At 36.6% G+C, this 16236-nt stretch overlaps 1 protein-coding gene across 2 annotated transcripts in view; it reads right to left on the bottom strand.

Annotated features, from left to right (window-relative positions):
- IMMP2L (inner mitochondrial membrane peptidase subunit 2) overlaps positions 1–16236 on the bottom strand; it is a 488691-nt gene that overhangs the window by 61772 nt on the left and 410683 nt on the right. The window lies entirely within an intron of this gene.

The raw sequence follows: 16236 nt of genomic DNA, 5'->3' as shown, positions 1-16236 counted from the left end.
TATAAAGCATTACATGAGTTAGACCAGGCATGACCATTAGTTATCTTGCATTGCTTTTCTACGTTTCAATTTTATTTTTCAATCTTCAGAAGCAATCAAATCACATATCATTTTACCAAGTGTAGATGACTTTCTGTTGAAGGAAAAAAATTTTTTCCTCTTAGGAAATAAGTAGATCATATTAGCTACTGCTGCAAATAGTTTTCTTTTTCTTAATGCTACCTGGGTATCATTTCTTCAAATATTACCTGTAATTACTATATTTTGGAACAATCTTCTCATGTGTTTTGTCTTGTTTCAGATTTATAAGTACTTACCCTATGAGATTGCCAAAGAAATTACACATTTTATGCACATGAAATATCTTAAACTTCTTAGAAGTCTTTCAGCTGTATATATAAAATAAATTAATGCATGATGATCAAATAAAAATAAGCGTCAGAAAAACTCTGTTTTCACTGGGGTAAGGCAGCTTTAATTTCTACTGAGCTTCTGACTCTCACACGCAGTTTCAATTCCAGAGCGGGTTGAATGGGGATAATTTCTTGTCAGGGGAATTAATGACCCCCCCATTCTTGCAACGGTGCTGGCTTTCTGCTGGGGATTTGATAGAGGAGAGATTGGTTTTTGCTGCTACCTCCCTTGTTCTGAAAGGTTTTGCACAACGGACGGCCTTTTACTTGCAGCCAGGGTTTGGGGCACAGGAAAGTTCAAAGAGTATCATCCCTTCCCAGTTGTATATTATGTAAATGACTGCTAGAAAACTTACAGTGCCACTGCTTTCCTCTTAAAAAATATGGCCTTCAGCCTGCAGAACAGGGCAAACACTGAAGCTGTTTCCATGGATATAAGTTTACAAGCAGGAAGAAAATGTAGCAACTGTCAGACAAACAGCATTTTCTGTTCTGAAAAAATGTTTGTTCTCAGCCATACTGATAAAATATAGAAGAGTCTAATGACAAGGAGCCAGTCTAAGTAGAAATGGAAAGGCTTGAGTAGAAAGCAGCGTGCAGCCGCTCTGTCCCGGCGCAGACCAGGAAGCAAACATTGACAAAGGGAAACCTTTTAGTGCCTGCTATCCTGGATTTAACCTACCTCAACCCTACACTAAACATAATTTATTTCCCTTTCTGCTCCATCTTGGTTGTACTCATAGTTGCCCTGAAAAGGGCTAATCCAGGTTCACACACTCCCTAAACATCCACACAAGAGGAATATTACCAGTACCGGAGCGACACCTCAACCACCACGGACTTTCAATGCAGCAAGGCCTCAATCAACAATGATTCTCCTGCACAGAGATAAAATGGCCTTCAAATGTACCCACAGTCACGCATGATGTTGCAGAGGGCTGCTAATCTGAAACATATTCCCCAAAACAGTACTCTGGCAGGTCTCTGACATACTCATGAGATATATTTCATTTGACAATAATATGGGTAGCCCTCTTACACCTATTATTTTCATTCATATTGGATTAAATAACTAGCAAACATGCTCTAGGAAATAATTTTATAATAAAAAGAGAAAGAATACCTGCAATTGATGTTTTTCCCATCTCTAAATTATTTGAAATTGTCATCAAAGCCTTGATATAATATCTACATATTTCCCTTTCACTGTTCTGTTCAAAAGATACTTTTTTTTTTCTGACCATGAAACATCCTTGTATACCATTAACAACAGGTAAAGGGGAAAAATGAGCTTCACAGCATGCCATAAAAACCAAAATTATTCACTTCGGATATGTAAATTGCACAGTCTTTCTAAAGTACAAAGGAAATACTAGGAATTCTATCTGGAATTTTTACAAGTGCAGTAGGGCTCTGTGAACACCAATTGTCATTTTGCAAATACTGGAGTGGCTTTAATGGCTAATAAAGAAAGTGTCACAGAAAAGCCTCAAACTTCAATCTACATAGCTTCATTGAAAGTACTGTTTTTGTGAGAAATGTGGTAAAAGGTAATATATTCACAAACTAAACTAAGAGATGGCAGCTTACTATAAACAGCTTTTGGCAATTTCATCAGATTCCTGGCATGAATAGAAAGTTTAGGGCAAACAGACTTTTCACTGTTTACTACTACACTTGACTTTGCTTACTTGTGTTGTAACTGTAGTGTATGTCATTTTCCTGTGGCATTTATCCTTGTTTTTGCCACCTTTAAAAATTTACATACATTTTAAAAAAATTTACAAAAATCATAGATAAGCCACTTGGGCATTCTAAGAAGATTTGAGAGTAGTCTTAGCATTAACATTATTTTAAAGCCCTACACAGTGGCTGAATTGTGTAAATGGTCTTTCACATATGCAGACTCAGAACACTTAAAGAATTTATTTACATTATCTTTCAGTCACAGAAAGAATTCTTCAAATACAGAAGACTCTCAGTCATAATCTTATAGGAGAAGTTGTCATTTAAAGACAGAAAGAAGTTACAAAAGTTATAGCAGTAAGAACTTTAATCAGTATATTTAGGTTTACCAACAACTTCTCAAGAAAAGATAAATGATCAGCATAAATCTAGCATATTTCATTTGTATTATTTTAATTATTTCATTCTTTAGAATGATTAAGGAGACCTTAGCCAAAACAAATACAATAATTCAATCTAATTCCTCAAAAGGCACTTTCTCTTTCGTAAAGATCCAAGCAAACAAATAGAAACAAAAAAAGTATGTTGCGTGCCTGCTAGCTAGTGTGGGTTGCGTTACATTAGACTTGAAGATACCCAGAATAAGCAGTCATTTCATCTCTGTGCCCAAAACATAAGCACATGAAACCTGCAAATTACCTCTGAGATTTTCAAATTACAAACATGCACATCCATATATGTCACTTTAAACTACTACTGAATTTTTTCCTTTCTTTACTCAGCTTAATACATTTCCTGCCAGCCCTAGCAGAACAGCAAAACTTTTGGAAGATTTCCATTAAATAAATAATTTCAAATTTCTTCCTATATTTCATTTTCAATGCAGTGCAGCCAACTACACTACAAGAGAAATATAAAATCAAAGACTAGTTGGGCAGAGACAGACTCAGGTCAAAGGTGAAGCAACCTCTGAAAAATGAGTCCTTGACAAAGTGATCACGATTGCTAATGTCTGCACTGCATTAGTAGCTCAAGCAATACACACATGAGCTGTGGCCTGCCATAGGATGCTCCACTCATCAAGATTACACAGTTAATTCTTGGTGGGTAACTATAAATCCTATTTTGTGCATATGTTCTAATTTCCTTTCTACAGAAGACAGGGAGAGAGGAATCTGAATCTCACCTTAGTATAATGCCAGGGTATGCTCCTTGATCTGAGAACTGGAAAGTGATTTAGTCTCCATCATTTAACATGACTGAAAGACTTTTTCAGGACTTAATGTCTTCCACTCTCAAACAATGGATAAAGGCTACAGGACTGACCTTATCATTTTGTATAAAAATCTCAAATTCTGAACTCTTTTAGAATATCAGTGTTGAGTGCATTTGTAGTTGCCACTGATCTTCATAAAAGTGAAAGTCACATTTGCTTTGAATAGCTAGTCTTGTACCCTACAGCCACATGCTTTTTAAGTCTGTCAAGCTTGCATATACTCATAATATTGCTAAAGAAGAAAAGGAAGGAAAACTTCATACTCAAAAATGAGTCGTTTTTGTAATTCTGAAAGAAAAACATGCACAAGACAAACATGAAGTCATGAAGTCCAGTATTAACCATGAGATAGGAATAAGTTATGAATTTGAATGTTTTATTCACTTTCAGTTTTGACCAATAATTGAAATTCAAGTGAAAGATATTTCTTGTGAATTCCTTCTAAGAATGAATAATCTTCCGGTTAAAGTGCAGGCCTCAGTTTCCTAAAACTTAGTCAAAGATAAAACCCATATGCAGGTCACAGCATCTCTGGGTTTCAGAATAAGATGAGGATAACAAAATCTTCCTTCTATAACACTACTGTGAACCTACATCATTGTTTGGAAAGTCATAAAAAAGAAGGTGATGTCCTCTGAGTGTTTATAATTACCTACTAAATATATCATCAATTATTTTCCTTTCCACTGGAGGAAGACATATATCCAAGAAACTTAGTATTCCCTGGAATTTTAGAGAATTACTTTACAACAGCAAAAGATCATTTTAGGGGCTCTAGCTGAAAATGTCCATGCAAATGTCTGTACTCTCTCACTGCTGTGTGAACTCTGGTAAACTTCCCCTCTCATGGTTTAAAAAAGCAAGGTGCTGAGAGAAAGTTATGGGCTTTATTTTTACATCAAGTGTAAAACTCAGTTCGACAAGATTTAAGAAAGCCTGATAACCCTATGACTTTGAACTAATTTGACATTAATGTCTCTTCTTTTATTTAATTATGGCTTTTCTTTTGTTTTGATTGACAATAAAAGAGCACTGCATTATACCAATTGGTTTATTTTTGTAAAAAGCAACAAGAGGAAGAAAAGAAAGAAAAGTTTTGTTCTTTCCTTTAGCACTAATGACACAAAGATAAGCCCATACATTTGTACTAAATTTCATAAATGTTTTTAAATAGACCTTTTAAACATATCTATTGATTCAAACAATCACACTTTCTCTTTGGGGGCTTTTTTTCAGTGCACGCTTTTGCCATAACATACATTACAGATCTTTTATTTCCCGCTGGTACTTTTTCTCTACTTGAAGGGCAAGAGTACGAATGGCACGGTGAGGGAGTATAGTAATTGGGGTACAATGTAAAAATGCAGGCAGAACCCAGACACTCCACTTGTGCTACCGCAAGAAGAAAACAAGCTTCTGATGCCCAATGTTATTCTTCTTCCACTCACTCCAATAATTGATTGCTTTTCTTTCATTTGTTCAAATGTTATCAATTAATTTTATGTCATCATCCATCCCTTCCAACCTATCTTTACCTATTTGGTCTTCTGGCCTGGGTCTTGTCTTTTCTACCATCTTTTCAGGTGCCCAGTATTACTCAGCACTCTGCTCCATATCTGTTTTATTTCCGTTGACTCCTTCTGTTCACATTTCCATTAACTTCTTTTTGATTACCTTTTCATTTCTACTTCAAAACTGATCCTCATCGTAAAGACAAAAGACTTGAAAGCCAAGTCAGGTTATATAATAGAATGAATTCAGAAGCTGAGATAGCCAAACTATCTAACTGCAATGCACTATTACTGCATGTTTCACTCTCCTATCACCTTTTTTTGTTGCATTAACTTACATTGTCATAGTAAAACCTGCAATATCTTTTTTCTGCAGTACCTTTGCCTGTGAAGTCCTCAATGGTTATATCTGATGCTATATAAATATAAACAGTTAAAGAGATATGATTTCTGCCTTGAAGAGTTTACAGTGAGGTGCAGAAAAAAAAACAGAAAGCAAGAGGAGAGGAAAGAAGGAAAGAGCTTGCATTAAACACACATGGAAAATCCGAGACATATCTCAGTGGCAGCTGACTACTAGTGATAGTACTTTGAAATAAGAACAAATGGAGGAGTAAATAATATGAAGCTGGAAGTATGCACTGGAAAAGAAAGAGAAGGAAGTGGTTTTTGCAGGAAAAGACTGAGGATGTTATAAGTGCTTTATGAGGATGGAGTATGAAGTTAAAGAGAATTTTCCACAACAGCATAATTCCCAGTGGAGCCAGTTTTCTAAAGCCATGAAGGACATTGATGTCAGTTTGACTGTCCTGGTCTCAATGAAAGCTTTTTTCATCAAAGTCTCTCCCACTTTACTGCTCCCCCCTTACCACAAACCACCACCACTAAAAAAAAATAAGCTATGAATATTTCAAAGAACTAAATGGCATGGATGGATTAATATTTTAATGCAAGTTATGCCTGCCTTTTATCGAGTTGTAACTTTGAACATAATAAATTCTGTTTAAAGAACCAAAGCCTTTCATTTTCTATATTTTCATCCTTTTTAATTATTTATTTTAAGCTCTTCCTAAACACTAGAATGTTTATTGACATAGCCAATGGCATGCCAAAAGTAGAGAACAAAACTAAGACCTTTTCCAGCCTACCCTGCTGATAAATCTACAATCGAAAACAAAAGAGAAATCTGTTTTCCTTTACCTACTATAAACATTTGTGCCATAACTTTCTTTAATTCTATTGACAAACTCATAAAAACAGTACTGTACAGTATTTACCAGAAAAAATGTGAAGAAATATTTTCTGAGTCTGGCTGCAGGCGACAGCTGAATTATTGCAGTCTAGCCAGTGAATGCTATTGGGAATGTTCACAAGACTAAAATTCGACAGGACTGAGTGATTCACTCTCCTTCTGTGACACAATCACATTTATTTCGAGGAATTCATTGATAATAAAGTGTAGACATGTCATCATATAAAAACACAACAAATTGAAAAGGCTACTGGCCAACAAAGACTTTGCACTTCAAATCAATTTGGACACACAGCTAAAATCTGCTAAACAAAAGCAAAACTGAACTATAGGGTCACGAATCTTGTTTAGAGAGCAGTCCATTTGCACCACCGTACAGTGAAACAGGATCTTAAAATCAGCGGAAACTGTATTTATGCTTTCTTAGCACTGTCAGATGGGACTAAAGTTCATTAGACTCATGTTCTTTATCACTGTTCTTTATCACAAGTTTCTTCTTCTTGCCCGCTCCACCCATTCTCAGTTGCTACCAACAATAAAACCATTCAGTTCTCTGCAACTGCTCTCTGATTTGGATACCAGTTTTGACATTCCCTCCCCTGTGCCATGCACGCACAAATCATTCTTCCCTCTCCTAATAGCCCTCAGATCTCTCATTTGTGTTACGCAATGCAAATGCTATTCACTTTTGTTACCCAAGATCATGTTCTTTTCAGACCCCACCACTGTCAGACAGCTCTCAAATGTTTACAGTTACTGTCAGTCACGCATTTTTCTCCTGCAATAACTAACTTCTTTTGAGCTATGCATTTTTACCATGGAAAGTTCATATCTCTGATGATAACCCTTTCAAAGAATTTCTCAACACTGTTTTCCCTTTTCATTCTGTCATTTTTTATTGGGTTCACTTCGCTACTTCCTTTACCAGTGATACCAGCCTCATCCCACTTATCCAAAAGTCATTTTATGTTTCTTACACTTTCCCACATATGCCTTTCTATCCTGCTCTGCATGGCTACACACACTCGTATTTCAAATGCCTGGCATGAGTGATACCTATAATGAAGTCTATAGAAAACTGAAGGTTATCATTCAGCAGCTAACAGAGGTTGGCGTTCAAGCAAGCCAAGACCTTATCTTTTGTTTCTTCAAGAAATAAAAAGTTCACTCTTCTCCATCACCTTTTATTTTTTTCTTATCCTTTCAAACCTGGCCCCTCAAGGTACAGAGGATGTATCTCTATTTTATATATTTGAGCAATAATGAGTATGTCAGTAACCTCCCATAATTTAGATACTATCAAGTTAAAGAGTTTAGAATGGGGAAAAGTTTAGAATACATTAAAGAAAAGTGACCAGTGGTCAGGTTGGCTTGTTTCAAATTGTTTCAAATGACAGCAGTATGAAATATATACTATCTCATGTTAACAGGAGTTTTGATCACAACTGGTTGCTACTATGCCATTTTACATATGGTAAAATGGAGGCCTCGTTGATTATAACTTGGAAAGCTGAGCAAAGTAAACTAGTTCAGGTAACAATAGAGTCTGTCCCAAACTCTGGGCCCATCTTTCACATTGAAACAATAATAAACTTAAAAGAAACAGCAAATTAATTAGATCTCTGAAAGAGTCAGGATTGCTATGGCTACTACTACCTGAGTTTTCTTTTCTCAAAAGCATATTTAAAATGCAGCACAAAAGAGTTTCTTCTAGGATTCCTACACTCAAGGATTTTCTTGAATACTTTGTATAAACTGGCTTTATTCACAAATTACAGAGGTAGGATATTCTAAAGTGGCTACGGTAAACATTGCATCTTTGCCAGCCATTGATTGTTTCTCCCATGTTTTGTACTTCCTTTTCTTAAGCTTCAGGATTCTATAAAAACTGGTTATTTTCTCTCTGTCTTTCTACCCAGATTCTTGTTCCAGGTAGAGGTAATGACTGGAGATAAATGTGAAGCAGCACAGACCTGAATAGGCTGTGGAGCTTTGTCAGCACAGAAATTCTTGATTGTACTTTTGAGACTAAGAATTATAATATCAGTACATCATATTTCATTTCCTTTTCAACCTTTTTTACCCATGAAGTCTATGCTGTAGATATTACTTTTGTCTTTTAAAAATATTTTTCCAGTCTAATTTGATTTATAAAACCTCCTGCATTAAAGAACATACAGTGTTCATTTCTTCTAGTTTGTATCAGTGAATAATAGATATTCTTGCAGCAAACAGTACCTTTAAAAAAAAAAACTATTTTATCTTACAATGGTAGATGTCCAAGCACTCAGATGCTCAGATGCCTGTACACATTTAGAAACCAAAACTGTAAATGATTGCTGAATCCTTTGTCTTTTCATACTTCTTTACATGGCAACAGGAATTCACAGATATTCTGGGTTTGCTATTGTGGCTGCTTAAAGAAGTTTAAAAAATTCCATTTAAGAAGCCACTGTGGTTTGGCAGCCTGAGACACAGGTGCTTGAACTTGCTAAAAGGAATGAATTAGTGCGGCAAGCTGGGACACAGATTATTTATTTGTTTCCTCTGTTATTTTTTTTTATTTGTTTTGCTCAGGCCTTACAAGTTATCAGCCTCCCAGTGCAAGATGTCTTGCATATATGGGCCTGATATGGACATGTCTGCACATCAGAATGTGTTGCAATATGGTCCCAGCTATAGCAAGTTGTATGACAGAAGAGGGCTTATGGTATTTGACACTGCTGGGGAATGTACTGTCAAGCTCCATATCACCTGGCTTCAGTGCACTGCTGCTGCCTTCTTTCTACTCTGGCATAATACTTTGGTGAAAACTACAGGCAGATGGGAGAAAAAATGTGCATCTTATACCACTGAAATTCAGTAGGCTTTAGATATCGGGAAGACTTTAAGATCCTCATTTGTATTGCTGGAATTTGTCATTTAGAAGTAGAAGCAGTACTTTCTCCTATTAGGCTTTATTCAGGCTGTTTTGTGTTGGTTCTAGTGTCATCTTTTTAGATAAACAGTTGAAATATAGCCATTAATATCTGCTATTTGTTTGGAATAACTTGTGACTGGACTGTTCACAGAGTGCCGTGCTGACTACCTCTTCTGTTAGAGGTCTTAATCATAAACTCTTGTCTGAAGGTCAGACTACAAAAAATGTAGTTATGTGCTCATGACTCTCCACTCTATAATACATCTTCTTGCACTAATCAGATATTTACTTTGCTGCTGAACACTGAAAGGTCACTTAGAATTAGTGATTCCTTTGAAGTAGCTCCTCAGCTGCTTCAGCTTATGCTGAACTGGGCATGGTCTCAAGCAATCACAGCCAGATTCCCGGCAGTCCCCTTTTTTCTCCCAAGAACCTAATGCAAAGGAATTCATCCTTCCATGTGGAATTAATTGTGTGAGTATCATTCAGATCCCATAAGAAAGAGAGCAGAAGCTATGGGTTAAATATAATTTAGCCACATTTACTTAGGAGCCTGACTATAGTCATTATCCTTTTCTAGCATCTTGAGATTTCTCCTCAGACTAATTAAAGTTTTATTTCAAATAATTGTAACTAAATAATTAATATTGTTTACTACTTCTATCCAAAATTTTCTCAGTATATTTAAAATGTAAACATAGGTTGCATTAGCTTCTCCCACAGTCATTTTAAAAAATGTGAGCAATAATTTCACATGCAAGTGCTCTGACTGCGGAAACGAGTTTGAGGCCCATAAGGTTTAACATCAGGTTATCAGAATTATCTTAAATTAACACAGTTAGGATAAGTTTAAAACTCAGTGCAAATTGTACAGAACATTTCAGTATTTCTTGGATTTTTTTCATAATTGTAGTGTAGCCCTCTTGTTTATATTTCAGATGTAGCATAGGAAAATACAAGATAGTGTGGGAAAATCCTGTATTATGATCTGCGTTACAAGTATTTTCTCCATATTCATCAGAAACCTTTCCTGCATATCCTGAACTCAGCAACAGACGCATCTTTAATGTCCATGGGACATGGACATTAAAGTTTATTATGCAAGAGAAAATGATTAAAATTGACAGAAAAGGATCTGAAGGTGACAGTCAATTGCAAGTTAACATCATAACACTGGCAAAACAGTAAATCTAATTCTTGTCTGTTTTAAAATTGAGCAAATTTTGAAGGAGTTGTGCTTGTTTAAGCTAGAAAAAAAGAAACCTGAGGGAAACACAGCTGCCTTTTCCTAAGTAAAATAATACATAAAAAGACAGTGATGAACCATTCTCCATCTACACTATGGGAAGGACAGGAAGAAATAAGCTGAAGGCAACAAAGATCTTGGTTTGTGGGAAAAAAGCGAACTCTAAAAGTAGTGAAAAACTTGAAAAGACAAGGAAATTGTTAAGTCTCATGGAACAGGTTAGATGGACATTTAAGAAGGTTTTAGGTATGCCCAATCCTGTCTCCATGCATGGAGTTGAACCATATTGTCCCTGAAGTTTCAAGCAGCCATGCATTTCTGTGTCTCTTTGACATCACAAATTCAAAGCAGAAATATGTCTCTACATTTTAACTTTTTAAAGAGAACTACCTACTAGTTAAAAAAAGGGAACATACCAGAAACAAAATAGTACAAATGGTAACATGAACAGTAACTTCAATTCAAAGAAGAAATAAACTTTGACTCACAAATATAAATTCTGTTTTGTGGTATGCAATTTTATCTATGATATTTTCTAAAATAACACATTATCCTTGCATAGTTTAGTTTGGAAAGGAAGCAAAATAAAAATTTATAGAGCAAATGAGCATTTATGTAGAATATTTACAAAAATAGCAAATGAACAGTTTTGCCTGAGAGACTCAGTATGAAACCTCACAGCCAAGGCTGAAACGCTACCACTACAGAACTATGTTAAAGCACTTGGTGTGAAATTCTCTGCAAATGAACCATACGCAAGATATTATGAGCGCCTGCCCATCTACAACTCCAAAAGGACTGTAATTCAGGCCATATGGAGAAATCAGTTATGCTGGATGTGCTAAATAGCCTTTTCAAACCACTCTTTATGCATACTGACTATTTTGTCCTATATCTTTGAATTTGTTGAACAGGGACTTGCTGGAGCAAACATTTCCACAATTAATTTCTTGTTTGTTTGGCTATAATAGCATGTCATGAAACACTCACTGAACATAATTAGCTCCTTTACACTACCAATCCAAACCTCTTTGGATGAAAATACTGGCTTGCCAGATGGTGAGAAACAGCATGATGCCTCACCAACTGGGAAATCTGAGTTCAGGTTCACAGGCCACAGTACAGAAACGACTGTGTATGATAGAAAGGATATAGGAAGGCCCTAGGGCTAGGCAGTGAAGACTGCCAGTTAGAAGATTTTTGTTAAACATGACACACAATTCTTGCCTCTCTCACAGTTAGGAGTTATAACAACATGTGGAATATTCTCAGGTAGGAGCCAAAAGCAAAGGCATCTGGTAAAAGGAGAAGTTAGACTATTTTAAGCTCACAGAGTTGTTCAGCAGGAGACTATTGTACTGCTTACTCTTCTATTTTCCTTTTCCCCACTCTTGCTTCTCTCTCTTCCCTTCCCTCTCAGTCACCTCCTGAGTCTACTTCTTTGGTACAGCTATAGAAGAATCACTACATGAAGAACTACTTCCAAGGGTACGGAAAAAAAAAAAAAAGAAAGAGAGAGAGAGAGAGACAAAATCTCCACTGGAGTAAACTGATAAGAGATCAACAGAAAAGAATTTATTGCATGGGCTATTTGTTCATTTTAAATTGATGCATTACACTTTTAAATAAAGGAAAAACACTTTCTGAGAGCTATTTGGTTAGCATGCAGCCTCATAACAGAGCCTAGCAGTGCCTAATGGAAAGCAGCTTTAAATTAGAGAGAGAAAAAAAGCTCTTACTGAAAATCATTATGTTTGTCCTGCACACTTAAACTCACAGCCAAAGCAGGACACTGAGCTTAAGATGTCTTAACCAGATTCTGAAGCCAGAAATTAGAAAAACTAAAGCAGTAGGGCTGAGCTAGATTGAAGTTTTCTCTGAAAATCCTCCCACTAATATTATGAGTTTTGGTAAGCTGCTTGTTATTTTGTAAGGCAAGTAGGAATAGAAATGCATCTTTAAGAAAGGGAAGGTGGTGCTGTCAGGGAGCAGGGAGGGCTGCTGCTCTTCAAGAGCAGGCGAGCCAGGAGCTTAGCGCAACCCCAGCACTGGCCGCATCCTCGCCAACAGGGCACAGTCCTGCAGACCTGGATGTGGCGGGCAGAGCAGGGGGCTGGAAACAGGCTCCATCGACAGCCTCCGCACAGTAGGCGGTGAGCCAGGGCCAGGTCCATCCAGGGAGTCTCATGAGGAGTGAAAGGAGATGGGGCTAGAGTAAGGGCTGGAGGTCAGGCTACGATGTGAATCTGGAGTCCATCCAGGGGATAGGGCTAGAGGCATCTGCCTACGGCATCACTGGGGCAGGGACCGATTGCCCCAGGCTGCGGTCCTGGGCCACAGGCAGAGATGGAGGTCCAGGTCATGCTAGTCAGGGCCAACTGCACTCACGGCCCTGACAAACCCAGAAATATGAAAGTTGATAATAAGACCTCATTTAAACACATATTATACTGCCTCATTTACACATAACTTTGATTGCACATGTTAAAGAGCAAACATACTGCTCCAAGTCATTGCAAGTCCTTTAAGACAACCTCAGAAAGAGATCCCAGGAAGGTTTCCTTTTATCAATATCATTTTAAAAATAAGTTCAAAAAAACACACAGTGCAAAGAGCTGCCGAAATTCTGAAGCGGAAGTCGGCTTGGTCCTGGCCCAAGCTTGCTCCTGATGACCCCTAAGACTGCCAAGGATTGGGCTTGCAATGCATTGCACATAGACTGATCTTTGCATCCTTGCCTACAGGCTTACTGACTGGCAGTATGATGGTGGGGAACTCGTCATAAATCCTGACCAAATCATGGTCTTAGGATGTCTAGACAGAACTAGTTTTGTGCCATATGTGAAGTTCCTATTGCATTTTTGTGCTATATTGATAATAACAATAATAATAGTAAAAATAATTTTTCAGACAAGGTCAACCTTCATTTAATCTATTGTAAGACTCCAAAGCTCTAAAGCATTATGTTTTTCTAATAGACAGCAGTATTTCATCTATTTTAAACACAGTGACAACATTTCACTCACTTCCACACTTAATCCTTTATTTTTCCCTACTATTTTGTATTCTATCATTGAGAATAGTTGCTCTCCAGCAAGCCTGTGGTGAAGAAGAATGTAAATTCTCCTGCAGCAATAGCGGCAGCAAATAAATTAAAATATGTAAAATTTTATGAATTAAATATGAAACTGGCTAATGCAATCAGTTCTGTACTATGTACATTATTTATTTTATTAAATTAATTTGATTCTAGCTCAGTTTCCAGGGTGCTAAGGTTTTTGTATCAAAGACATAGCAAGGCACTGTAATAGAAATGGAAGAGAAGCTGATGGTTTTGGAGCTGAGCATTCTGGGATCTAGCAAAGGAAACTTTTTCAGATTTTGGGAAACACACATTTTGGATGTTTCGACTACTTGGATAAGCAAGATGATGGCTGACAGTGCTAACATTTAATCTGTGAGGATTGGGCTACAAAACTAACACCTCGGAGAAGAGGAGGAACAATTCACACCTTTTCATGGTATGATTTCAGTCTTTCTGTGAACGAAGACATCACTGCAATGGGTACATAGCATTCTTATTTCGAGTTTTCCTTTTGATATATTATCCCCAAGGGATACTGTAACAGATGGCTATTCCACAGACATGCAGTCTTTCAACCCATATGCCTGTATCCCCAACTACACTTCAGAAACCAGTAAGGGAAAGTGTAAAACCAATGTCAGTCCTACACCAGTGAGGACTGTAAAACTCTGCTCTTAAAATAATGAAAAGTACATCAAAATTATTCTTAAAAAGTATTCTCCTTATTATATACTCACTGGAATATAAAATTCAAAAGAAAGGAACCTATACATTTCTGCTTTTTCAAAATTATCTTGCAGCTGATATTTTTCTTTTGTTCTTTGCAGAGTGATGATTTCTTAAAAAGCTACTTATACAACTAATCTGCTAATTGTCTGACCACTCCCCCTCCCCCCAAACATAAACTCTTAAAAATGTATTATTTAGAGAATATAAAAGTCCCATTTCCTCTAAAATAGTTGTTGCTAATATGTTCATATTTCTTATGAGGACTGATGGGGCTAGCACAGTATTCCTCCTTCCAAACAGAGAGGTCAGCTTCTTTAAGTGATTTTCAAGGAATTTTAATCAGGGTAAAAGGTTTCCCAGCATGAAAAAGACTGACACAGAACTATGGTATAAAAGTCCACTCTGGAGAACAGATGCTACGAACAGTTGGCCACAAGTTAGTACATGTAATACATATGAGCTCTACTTCTTTTTAAAAAATAAAGATAATCTTCTGTGTCCACTGCATGAATATTAGAACATTCTTCAGATGAATGTATCAGTCATGTTTGTTTTCTGAAATTCTGAATAGACATCTATAACCTATGAAGATTTGGATAAATGTATCCAAATATATGATAGAGAATCTTATATCTTTTACGTTCAATTAAACAAGAAGTTTGTTAGAAGAAAACAATGATTTTCATCATATCTTTACAGCACAAAGTATGTGGATGACATAAAATCAATGTGCATTGCACAGTCTTACAGAATTAAAGGTGGATGGAGAAAGTGAAAGAGCTAGCTGTAAGTTGTTAGTAAAGCATTAGTACAGCATCACACTAGAACTAGCTCTGATTATCTTGAAAATACAACTTGAAAGCTGTCTGAAAAATTACAGACAAACAGTACTATTACATAGCAACATGTCATGACAGGGGAGGGAGCTAATGGAAACTATGAAAGAATTATGTGGGACGGTGCTTCAGATAGTGCTTCGGATAAGTTGGATGGATTTTTTTGTGGAGAACTGAGGGCATCTGTCTGGTTTTAATATGGAGTGCGATTCTAATTGTATTTATGATTCTTCTAATAATGTCATGCCTAATTGTTTATTTGCATGTCATTTAAGTACTATTCTTTATAATCATTCATTAATATGTAATAAGAACATAATAATTATTCAGCAAAAATATATCGTGTCTCACACTAGAGGATTCTTGCAAAATAATAGCCAAGTTTCTAACCAAGGAAGAGCCCCACAGCTCAATGCTGAGAATATGGAAGATTATCAAACCTGTGATCAAAGGACACCTGATCTTTTAAAAGGTCTGCCCTTCAAAGAGAAAAGGGGAAGCTGTCAGCACAACAGACAGACACAGGCTGAGAAAAGCATCTGCATCCAGTTAAAAAACGGGGAGCATTTAGAAATTATTGAGGAATTCTAAGCACAGTCAAAACAGGATTCATGCAGGTCTATGCATTTTGGCTGCTGTAGCACTAATAGTAAAAAGTAACAAAATTATCTGGCAAATAAATCAGTTCAGAAGAAGCTGCTTCTGGGTGTTTCCACACTGCTATCAATCCCATGCCATATGAGAGGGGTGAACTCAAGGGATTGAAAGACAGTTTGGCAGTTTATGTCTCTTCTGTGGGACCTGGGTACAATTTCCAACCTACCCCATCTCAAGGCAAGATCTAGATACACAAAAGCCCATTCTTTATGGCCACAAGTCTAAAGGAATCTGAAGGATCTAGATCTCAAGGACATCACTTTCCACAGTGGATGATCAGACCAGTACTACTGGGATGCCCTATATTCCAGATGTAGATGTATATTCCAGATGTCAGGTCACAGCTCAAAAGCAGCCTGAGAGTCATGATTAAAATCAGCTGACAAACCAAATTGTGTTTTATTGATTATAAAGAATTCCCAAGTGTGGTCACTGGTTATAAAAGGTGGTACAGTCCTTGAACCAAAGAGTTATAATCAAAACTGCACATTGGTATTACAATTCAAGCCTAATATCAGTTATCATAACAACTTTTATAAAGCATAAAAGATGTACAGAGTTTATAGAAGATGAAATCATCTTTTTTTTTGTTTTCTCACTCTTTCATTCTTTCCTAAGAAAGCTG

The sequence above is a fragment of the Struthio camelus genome, chromosome 1, assembly GCF_040807025.1.
Source record: "Struthio camelus isolate bStrCam1 chromosome 1, bStrCam1.hap1, whole genome shotgun sequence".
NCBI lineage: Eukaryota > Metazoa > Chordata > Aves > Struthioniformes > Struthionidae > Struthio > Struthio camelus.
This window is presented reverse-complemented; position numbering and strand designations above follow the sequence as displayed.